At 40.7% G+C, this 9,694-nt stretch overlaps 1 pseudogene across 1 annotated transcript; it reads left to right on the top strand.

Moving 5' to 3' along the window:
- Positions 1-242: 242 nt before the first annotated feature.
- On the top strand, positions 243-1,102 carry LOC311598359 (DNA-directed RNA polymerase II subunit GRINL1A-like; annotated as a pseudogene). The gene has a single exon. The product of its transcript is annotated as a DNA-directed RNA polymerase II subunit GRINL1A-like (transcript).
- The last annotated feature ends 8,592 nt before the right edge of the window (positions 1,103-9,694 follow it).

The raw sequence follows: 9,694 nt of genomic DNA, 5'->3' as shown, positions 1-9,694 counted from the left end.
TGAGGAGGGTATTTCACCAGCTTCTGAAGACTTGGGGTAGGTGAGTTCAGCAGAGCTGAGGAAGAGGTTGAGGCACCAAGAGAGACTTTTGTACAATGAAAATTTCACTTGCAAATTGCTCAAAAAAGGTAAAAAAAAAAAAAAAAAACTCAGACACCATTGCTAAATTGAAAGTTGCCATTGTAGAATGTGAAAAAGTTGGGAGGGAGAAGTGAACTGTTTGACCCTGTTAGTGTAGACTGTAAGTTAAGACAAAAAAGCAACCATAAGAGTTAATACTGATGTAGAAGAGGCCCAGAATTCTGATCTGATGCTTGATACTTCGTCATTAATTCCTGACTGTTCCTCTGTAGACATTAAATCCTCTAAATCAAGCTCAGACCCACTGGGACCTGCACATATCATTCACAGAGGGAATGAAGAGACTTTGGAGGCTGGCTGTCCAGTGAACACAAGCACAGCTCTCAGCAGCGGAGCCAGGGCACCTCATCTGAAGTGAACCAACATCTTCCCTAGTGCCCTATTTCAAGTCAAGTGGAAGATATTTCCAGCAGCACTGACAGTAAGTTTATCACTAAATTGCAAAAGATCACAACCTCAGACTGGACTGAACCCTCAGATGACCACACTAGCAATGACAACCTTCCAGGGCACCAGAGAGAGACCCTAAGAAGCCTCCTTACATGGAATTGTTAAAAATGCGAGCCCAAAATTTAGTGCCCCCTCATAAGTTTAAGACCAATGTGTTATAAACGCAAAAGAGTAACTCACCAAGTCATTGACTGAGGGGCAAGTCTTCTGCTTCCTCAAAAGAGGAGCAACGACAAAGGTCTAGGCAGCATATTGATGACGTCATAGCAGCGCGTCTACTTCTGCTCACCACCTGCCTATACAGCTGCTCTTTATAGAAGAGTGGCTGGCCCTGCAGAAGGAGCAGAAGCAAAATTACAAGGAAATGCAGGCAAAGCTCCCAGCAAAGAAACTAGCCTAGAGACTGAATATTAAAATGCAGAGCCACAATCCAGAAGAACGGTCTTCAGGGAGATACCAAGAAGTGAGGGAAGAAAATGATTCCCAGTCCTGGTCCTTGGATGAATGTTGAAGTTAAGCGGTGGGGAGGGGGGGGCGAGATCTGGAAAGCTGACTGGTGAACTGTTACTGTCTCATATCAACTTCATAACAAGTATCAAGGTCAGTGTCAGACCATCTTGAGGGACAATGTTTTTTAAAGTTACACAAAAGTCGGTACAGAGTAAGAACCCAGTTTGTCATTCAGAAGATGATCTTCACATACTTGAACGGTTGAATATTTGAACAGTGTGTTTGACTGTATTGTATTACAGGTTTGCAGTATGTTGTACATTGATCTGTTGGCTCTGTTACTTAACAATTAGTAGTTATAATACAACCCAGCTATCCTACACAGGAAGGGACAAAGGTTAAAGGGAGACAAGAATAAACCTTCTGAGTATCAGTTCCACAGGACAGATCCCTAGGTGTCTCCAGGCCTGCACACTGATCCTCCCCTACAATCCCTACCCTCAAGGTCCAAACCTGCAGCCTTCTCCTCTCCTCTCTGCCTGCATCTCTCTCTGTAGAGGGCACAATGGCTGGTCACTCCTCTGACTCCCTCCTCAATAGATGTTGGACTAGAAACACAATAACCAGGCTGGAGTCCTTGGTCCGTTTCCTGAATTCCAGATACAGGATGGCTCCTCTCAGTCTATCCCAATGTCAGTCTCAGTTGAGTATCTGTGGTGTTTCCATAGGGCAAAGACTGGGGCAAAGCCTGCCAAGACAGCTTTCACCTGGGACAAAGCCTGCAGTCTTTCCACTTTGGTCTGATAGTTTAGTGCGGTAGAACACAGTTTTTCTTTAGGATAACTGCTTTTTCCTTATTCTTATTCCTATTAAGTAGCATTGTTTACATCCCTTCTGGTAAAAGACTTTGTTATCCCAGGCACCTACCATCAATGAGGAAGACCTGTTTCCCTCTCTTGAGATGAAGGGAGCCGACTAAAGTGTGGTACACATGGTTGCATGGAATACCTGAGGTGCTGGGTGTGAACACTCAGAAATGTTACAAAAAGGGTATATTTGCTTCTCCTGTCCTGGGATGATGGCTGTCTTCCTGAGATGAAAATAAGGAGCCCTTTGAAGAGGTGCTGGATAGGGCAGAGTCTGCACTTGTGTGGTGTGTCGGGTCCCAGCCATGGGAAAAATCGAATCAGGGTTCTACTGAAAAGGGAGTGGGGATTGAATGTAGGATACAGAGACGTGAGAAATAATGAATCAGGTCAGGACATTTCTGATCAAGATTCACTTTATTGCCGACTCGCAGGAACATATATAGGACAAGGTCAATAGGATCTATTCTTATCTCATTCACCCTAGCCCCCGGGCAAGAAGGCAGTAGCCTAAATTGCTCCCTGTAGAACTTCCTAGTTCTCTGAGTAGTTCCTTGTAAGAACTTCCTAGATCCTCTGGGTGGTTCCAAGTTGAGACTTGTCTACTTCATTCAAAGGTAAATAGTCCAAGGATAGCCTAGAACACAAGATCTCGTGGTGAGGTAAAGGTCAGCAACTCGAAGGTCACAACATACAGCCTAAGCACAGGATTTCTGACATGGCAGAATTTGTTATGGGTTCCCACAGTGGTGAGCTGCTCTTGGCTTCCCATGGCTTGAGCTCATTGCTGTCTTCAGTTACAGGTCCATGTACTGGATGGTTAGGGTTGGTAAAGAAACTGGTGTTTTTCTAAGAGTTATAGTTGCATTGTCAATATATTGCTTTTTTTTTCCTTTTTAAACCCAAACAGGAGTTTATAGGCTGCAGACACCTCAGTCTCATGTACGTACACATTTGTGTTGTTTAAAATGATTATATAATCATTAACCAAAGATAACAATATGTTATCAAAAAAGTCCTTTGTGTATTTTATGGAACTTGTAAAGGAGAAAGAAAATACCAATCAGAGAAAAAAAACAAAAATAAACCAAAACAAAAACCTATTCCTTTCTAAGCTGACTGATTCAAATGGGTTTCTCTCCTCCTCTCACTGAACTACTCTACTTGGAAAAACTGCGTCTGAATTCCATGAATTGAACTGCACCAATCTGCCTCTACAGAACTGAACCATACTGCACTAAGCTGTACTGTATTGATTCCATAAATACTATTCTATTCCTGTATTGTACTCTTCTCCACTGTACTGTACTTCCAAATTCTCTCTGTGTGTGTTTTATGTATATTTGTTTGTTTGTTTTGGGGGGAGACATGGTTTCTTTTTGTTACTTTGGATCACCTGGGCTGGCTTTATAGATCAGGCTGCCCATGAACTCACAGAAAAACACCTGCTTCTGCTTCCTTAGGAGTGTATCACAATGCCTATCCAATCCCTCTCTCTGCATTGCTTTTAAGTAGCCTGTCTCTAGTGATTGTTGAGTATATTCTTTCTCTAACTTATGCTTTCAAATCTTTCTGATTCATCACTTTGTCCCTCAAATAAAAGTCTTTATTTGGGAATAAAATTGATACCCACCTCACTGGAGAGAACCAACCTCTGACACTATTAAGGATACTCTGTTATGTCTGCAGAGAGGAAAATAGCATAACTGTCCTCTGAGAGGCTTCACACAGCAGTGGATTGAAACCGAGAAACTGTAAAATTATAAAATGTAAGATGCTTTTTTGCTTGCCCAGTGGCCTGAAAACCTAAACTTCTGACCCCAGAGGCTTCTCCCAGTTCTCGGAACTGCTAACCTCAAGAGTTCCACCCTAATTCCCAGTATAGTTACATGCAAATTTGCAGATATCAGATGTCCTCACAAGAGGTTCCTCCAGGTCAGATGTCCTAATGTCCATATGGTTTCCAGTGATAAGCAACTCCACCTGCTTTGTGGTTTTTGCCTTTAAAACTAGCCTGTAAGAGCTACTCGGGGTCCTTCGCCTCCCAAGTGCTGAGAGACCCTGATACATCAACAACTGGGACTTTTGGTGTGTTAGTAATAAATTTTACCTATACCTCTCAGCTGGTGTGACTTGAGTGGTCTCTCGCGGCGACCCCCTTCCCGAATTGGACTCCCAGGGCCCAACATTTTGGGCCAGGGTCCAACAAAACAGATGCAAAGACTCATAGCCAAACATCAGTGGTAGCATAGGTAGTCCGGCAGAAGTATCAGGGGAAAAATAGAAAGACATAGAGGGAAAAATAATTCCACAAATGATCTACTAACCTAGGCCCATGGGGGCTTAAAAAGACTGAAACAACAACCAAAAGAGCATGCATGGTCTGGGCTAGGCCCCCACACATATGTAACCAATGGGCAAGCTTGATGTTCATTTCGGTCCCCTAGCAAGTGGAACGGGTTGGGGGTGGATCTGACATGGACTCTGTTGCCTGCTTTTGGGTCACTTCCCCCTATAGGGCCTTCCTTGCCTGGACTAAGTGGAAGAGCACTGATGTGACCTGATGACTTGATGTTTGGGTAGGTTGATACAGGTTGGGGTTCCTGAGAAGGAGAGGGAAGAAATGAGGAAGAGGGTAGGAGGGTGGGACTGGAAGGATGAGGAGATTGTTTGGGATGTAAAGTAAGTAAATAAATAAACTTATAAAAAATAGGGGGGGAAGCATGTTTATATTCGAGCCAGAGGGCTTAAAGGTGTATCCTTCACCCAGCAGTATTGAACATGTATAATAATGGTATGTCTGCATTATAGCTAGCGGGAATAAAGGTATATACTAAGGGTGAGTTTGTATGCTAGCAGAATCACATAGACCAAGGTATTCAGATGTGATCCCTTGCCGGAGTAGCTGTCTTCCTGGATTAAAATTCCTTATACACATTATGCAGCCCAAGCAGGCAATATTTAAGAATACATTTATATATGTATATACGTATATTTATGTAACACAATTAATTAAAAGATAGACCATAAAATTGAAAGAGTGCGAGCAGGAGTATATGTGAGTGTTTAGAGGAGAAACAGAAAAAGGGAAATGATGTAATTATAATCTCAAAAGAAGAGGAAATAATTTTAAAAATGAAAAAAAAATCCACTGTAATCATAATGCTAATGATGTGTTAAAGGGATTTGCCCCTCCTTTTTGTGTGTATGTAAGTATGTTTCTTTAACAAAATTCACTTTGTTTATCCCTTAAAAGTAATTCACTAAAAATTAAAACTAAACATATATAAATCTCATTTTGAATTTATTATATTGCAAGTATTTCTAAGCTACCTTTAGAGAATAAAATCATTTCATTTTATAGTCCTTTTCCTTCAAACCATCAATGCACTTACTAGTCCCACCACTAAAAATTAAAATTGATATTTATTCATAACAAAAAAGCATAGAAACAAATAATTAAATATTGCCATTTGTTTATTCATACTTATTAGCAGAGAGATGAATCATGATAGGTTAGTGCTGCCTTTTTGTAATGTGACTTATGTACTTACCTGGTGACTTTTAATCATTGCAAATTGCTTCCTTTCTGAATTGCATAGTGACAGTTATTATGTGTTATTACAACATGTATTTCTGTTAAATGCCTGAGTGTTTATACATAAATGCCCCATAGATTCATGGAACATCTCCAAGTTTCACACAATTTGAGTAATTTTGAAAATTATAGTTAAAAAATTGTTTCTCAGTAAATCCTTTTTCCTGGGGCTTTTATAACAGAAATCGTGTATTCATACCATCCAAAATATATCAATAACATACTTTCTTAAGACTAGTGGAATAAAACACAGATTTATCATCATGTCCCAATTAAAACAGCTATTCTAAAATGTAAGGGAGCAGGGAGAACACCTCAGTTGGTAAAGCATTTGCTGAATCAGCATGAGGATGTAAGTTCACATTCGAAGCACACAACAGGACATTATACAGATATAATACTGTTTTATGACAGAACACGGGTCTAAGAATGGAGTCATGTGAGGAAAATTGAGTACTTATGAAAGAGCTATAAGAAAACAAGACTTTAAAAACATTTATAATTTTATTTAGTTGCTCAATATACATCCTAATCCTAGCCCCCATCCTCCTCTCCTCCTAGTCCTACTCTCCCTCCCTTCTACGCCCTCTCCTACCCTCAGGAAAGGGGACCCACCACTAACCTCACCAGCACTTCCAGTTGCATTGGAACTGGGCGTATCCTCTTCCAAGGTGGTCTTGCAAGGCAACCAAACAAGAGTGAAAATGATTCAAAAAGCAGGCAACAAGTCCATATTAGAGACAGCCCCTGCTCCCCTTACTAGGGGACCCACAAGAAGACCAAGTTGATCATGATGTATATATGTGTAGGGGCCCAAGATCCATACTGTGCATCATCCTCTGTTGTTGCGTCAGTCTCTGTGGGCTACCCTGAGCCCACGGGATAAGAGAGGGAGTACAGAAGGAAACAAGGGTGGGGAGCAGATGTGGGGAGAGCTGTGGCAGGAGCACAGAGGGTTTGCAGAGAAGATAAACTGTGTGCAGGGACATTTCTGAGACAAGCTGGAGACTTCCAACAGGGTAGGCTCCGTGGAGGATATGGGAGTGACTCTAGATGAAACCCAATTAGTGTGTGCCACGGAGACTGAAGAAGCCACCCTCTTACTAGACATGACTCCCAGTAAAGGAAGGTGAAGCCCCAACCCACCCACAATAACCTTGACCTAAAAATTTACCCTGAAGGAGAGATAATCATGGTTTTTTTTAATGGGATAAGGGACAGACTTGTGAGAGAGTAAGTGATGTTTATCCCCTTAGAAGTCACTCCACTTTGTGGGGGAGGTTGGCTATTACCAGCTGAAAAACATCCTTGAACGAATTCTGAGAGGAGATATAAATGTGAGTCAAAAACAGGAGGAGAGGCATCTTTGGAGACTTGGGATTGAATGGGTGTTCATCACTGGCCTTCAAGATGCTCCTCAAAAGAACTGCTCCAGTGAAGGCTTCAGGGCTCTGTGCTTCAGCTGCTGCTCCAAGCCTCAGTAGAGGCTCCAGGTTCCAGATTCTGGTTGCTCCATGTTCCAGCAGAAGAACTCCTGCTGACTATGCCAGGAGAGTCATTCCTGGGAACTGATACCCATAAGGTTTCATTTTTGTGTTCTTCTATATTCTTTTCCTCAGGTTTATGCTAGTTGGGTTATAAGGGATGCATGCTTGTTTGATAAATTCATAATAAAATACAATTATTAAGGAAATTGTGCTATTACCCTACCTAAAAGATGTGCAGAGATAAAGATAGAGGAGAGATAGAGGGAAAGTCCAACCAATCCCTGGCCCAACCTAAGACCCAACCCATGGGAGAGCGCCAACACCTGACAACCTTGCAGATGGGAGCCTAGAAAAGCTGTATTTTGAGAGGCTCCACCTAGCAAAGTTTGGAAACAGGAGCTAGGACACACAGCCAAAGATTGGGCAAAGCACAGATAGCATAGTGGGAGAGCTGAGGGAAGGAAAGAATGACCCAGAGAGAAGAGGAGCTTCATAAGAAGACCAACAGAGCCAAGAAGATGTGCTTTTTACCTCAGTTTTTTTTTTCAGAATGTGTTTTTTTCTGCCAAATTTAGTGCATAGGAGTGGGTTTATATCAGGTTATTCAGTATAATTGGCTTGTTATTTGTTAATATGTATCTGTGGTAAACTTTGCTATTGCTATGTGCAGTCATCTGCCACATGGAGTTTGTCCTCAATATGGGGTTTGTCCTTGTGATTTAAAACTTTACTGACATGACTTTTCTTAACCCTCAGAATATTAATTGATGCTCTGAATAAATTGGCTGTTGCATGACAATTTATTTAACTTCATTTATTGGCTCCATTCTCCCAGGTTCCACTGAATTTAGAGTGGTTTTTTATTGTGGAATGTCTTATTTTCTTCATCTCTTATAATTGAATGTTTTTCTGGGTATAGCAGGTTGGTGAGCTGACATCTGTGGTCTCATACACTTTGTAAAACATCTGTCCTCCTGGCTTTTAGAATCTCCAATGAGAAATCAAGTATTTTTCTAATAAGTCTGTCTTTCCACGTTTTATGGTCTTTTTCCCTTGCAGCTTTTGCCATTATTTCTTTTTTCTATATATTTAATGTTTTTATTATGATTATTTCTTGTTTCTTGTTCTTCTTATTTGCCTTAGACTCTGATCTTCTCATAGTTTCCCAGATTTCCTATATGTTTTATGCGAGGTTTATTCGATATTTGACATTTTCTTAGATTAAGGTATACATTGCTTTAATTGTGTTTTAACACAACTGTCTCTTTGGTCTCTTATTCTGTTGGCATGGCTGACCTCTTAGGTTCCTGTTTGAATTCCTATAGTTTTTATTTTCAGATTCCTCTGGCTTGGGTTTTCTTTGTTGATTTTATTTTCATTTTCAAGTATTGTATTGTATTACCAATTTTCTTCCACTGTATGTTTATATTTTCTTGGATTGGTTTGAGGGATTTATTTGTTTCTCTTTTATGGGTCTCCATCATGTTGATAAAAAGCTGCTGTAAGCTGCTTGTTGTATAGTTCAGATATGTGGCATTTCTCAGAGTCTACTGCAGTCACTTTGCTGGGCTCTACTGAAGATTTATTACACTTGTTGCTACTGTATTTTTAGGCTGGCGGCTAGGCATCTGTAATTGTTAATACTGTAATTATAAGAGCTGACGTCTGGTATTTTCTTTTTGGTGAGTGCTTTATTCCTTTGTTTCTGTTGCCCTCACTGGTTCTTTTGAGGTGTATGTGTGTTGCCTTGAAGGAAACTGTGGTATTTTTTGGTAAAATGTGGTTCGAGGTATTGTAAACAGACACTTATGAATGGGGTTTGTGTAGGATGAGGTTAGGTGCTCCACAAGAAGACAGAAAACAGAGTGTTCCCCATGGATATGCTTACTCAGGACCTGAGTGAGAAAAGTCCACATAGGTACTCTGTGACTGGAAAGGAGACTATGGGTTAGATTTAGAAGGAAGGAAGGAGAGAACAGTTATCCTACCCCCCTTGCCTGGCTAGAGTGGCCTGCAGGATCCCAGAGAGTATCTGATTGTGTTAGGGGCTTAAAGTGATGAGTGGAGGGAGGAAGGTAAAAGGGGAAGATCTGTGTGATCTCTTGGTGATGGAGACAGGGAAGGAAGAGGAGTGACATTAGTGGTCTGCTACAGAGCTATGAATGAGCCCAGGAGATTGTATTTGAGGAGAGGAAAAAGGGATGTACAACTATAGTTAATCAACCTGCTTCCCTGACAGGAGTGACCTGTGTTGGAGAGGGATTTTAACTCAGAAACATGGTTATTCTGAGAAGGGATCACATTCAAAGATGTAGGTCTGTGTGACCCAGGTGAAATACACACACAACTTTACTGAGGAAATAAAAACCAAATTTATACTGTGGGTTTCCATGAAACACTTCTTAACTTCTTACAAAATAGAAAGAGAATGATCATTCTCAACTCCTTCTATGAAGCCAATATTACACTAATACCCAAATTAAGTAAAGATACAGCAAAAACCAGAAATATAAATCTACTCATCATGCAGGCAAAAATTCTCATTATTATCTTAGAAGCAGAATTAAACCACATAGGATAAGAGATCATCTTTCACTGTTTATATGGATTTATCTCAGAAATTCAGGGTCAGTTCAACATACCTAAGTCAGCTAATATAAGAAGTCATTGTAAATGAATTAAAAGACAAAAACCTTCTTATC

Source organism: Acomys minous (assembly GCF_964271855.1).
Source record: "Acomys minous genome assembly, chromosome: 5".
Lineage (NCBI taxonomy): Eukaryota > Metazoa > Chordata > Mammalia > Rodentia > Muridae > Acomys > Acomys minous.
This window is presented reverse-complemented; position numbering and strand designations above follow the sequence as displayed.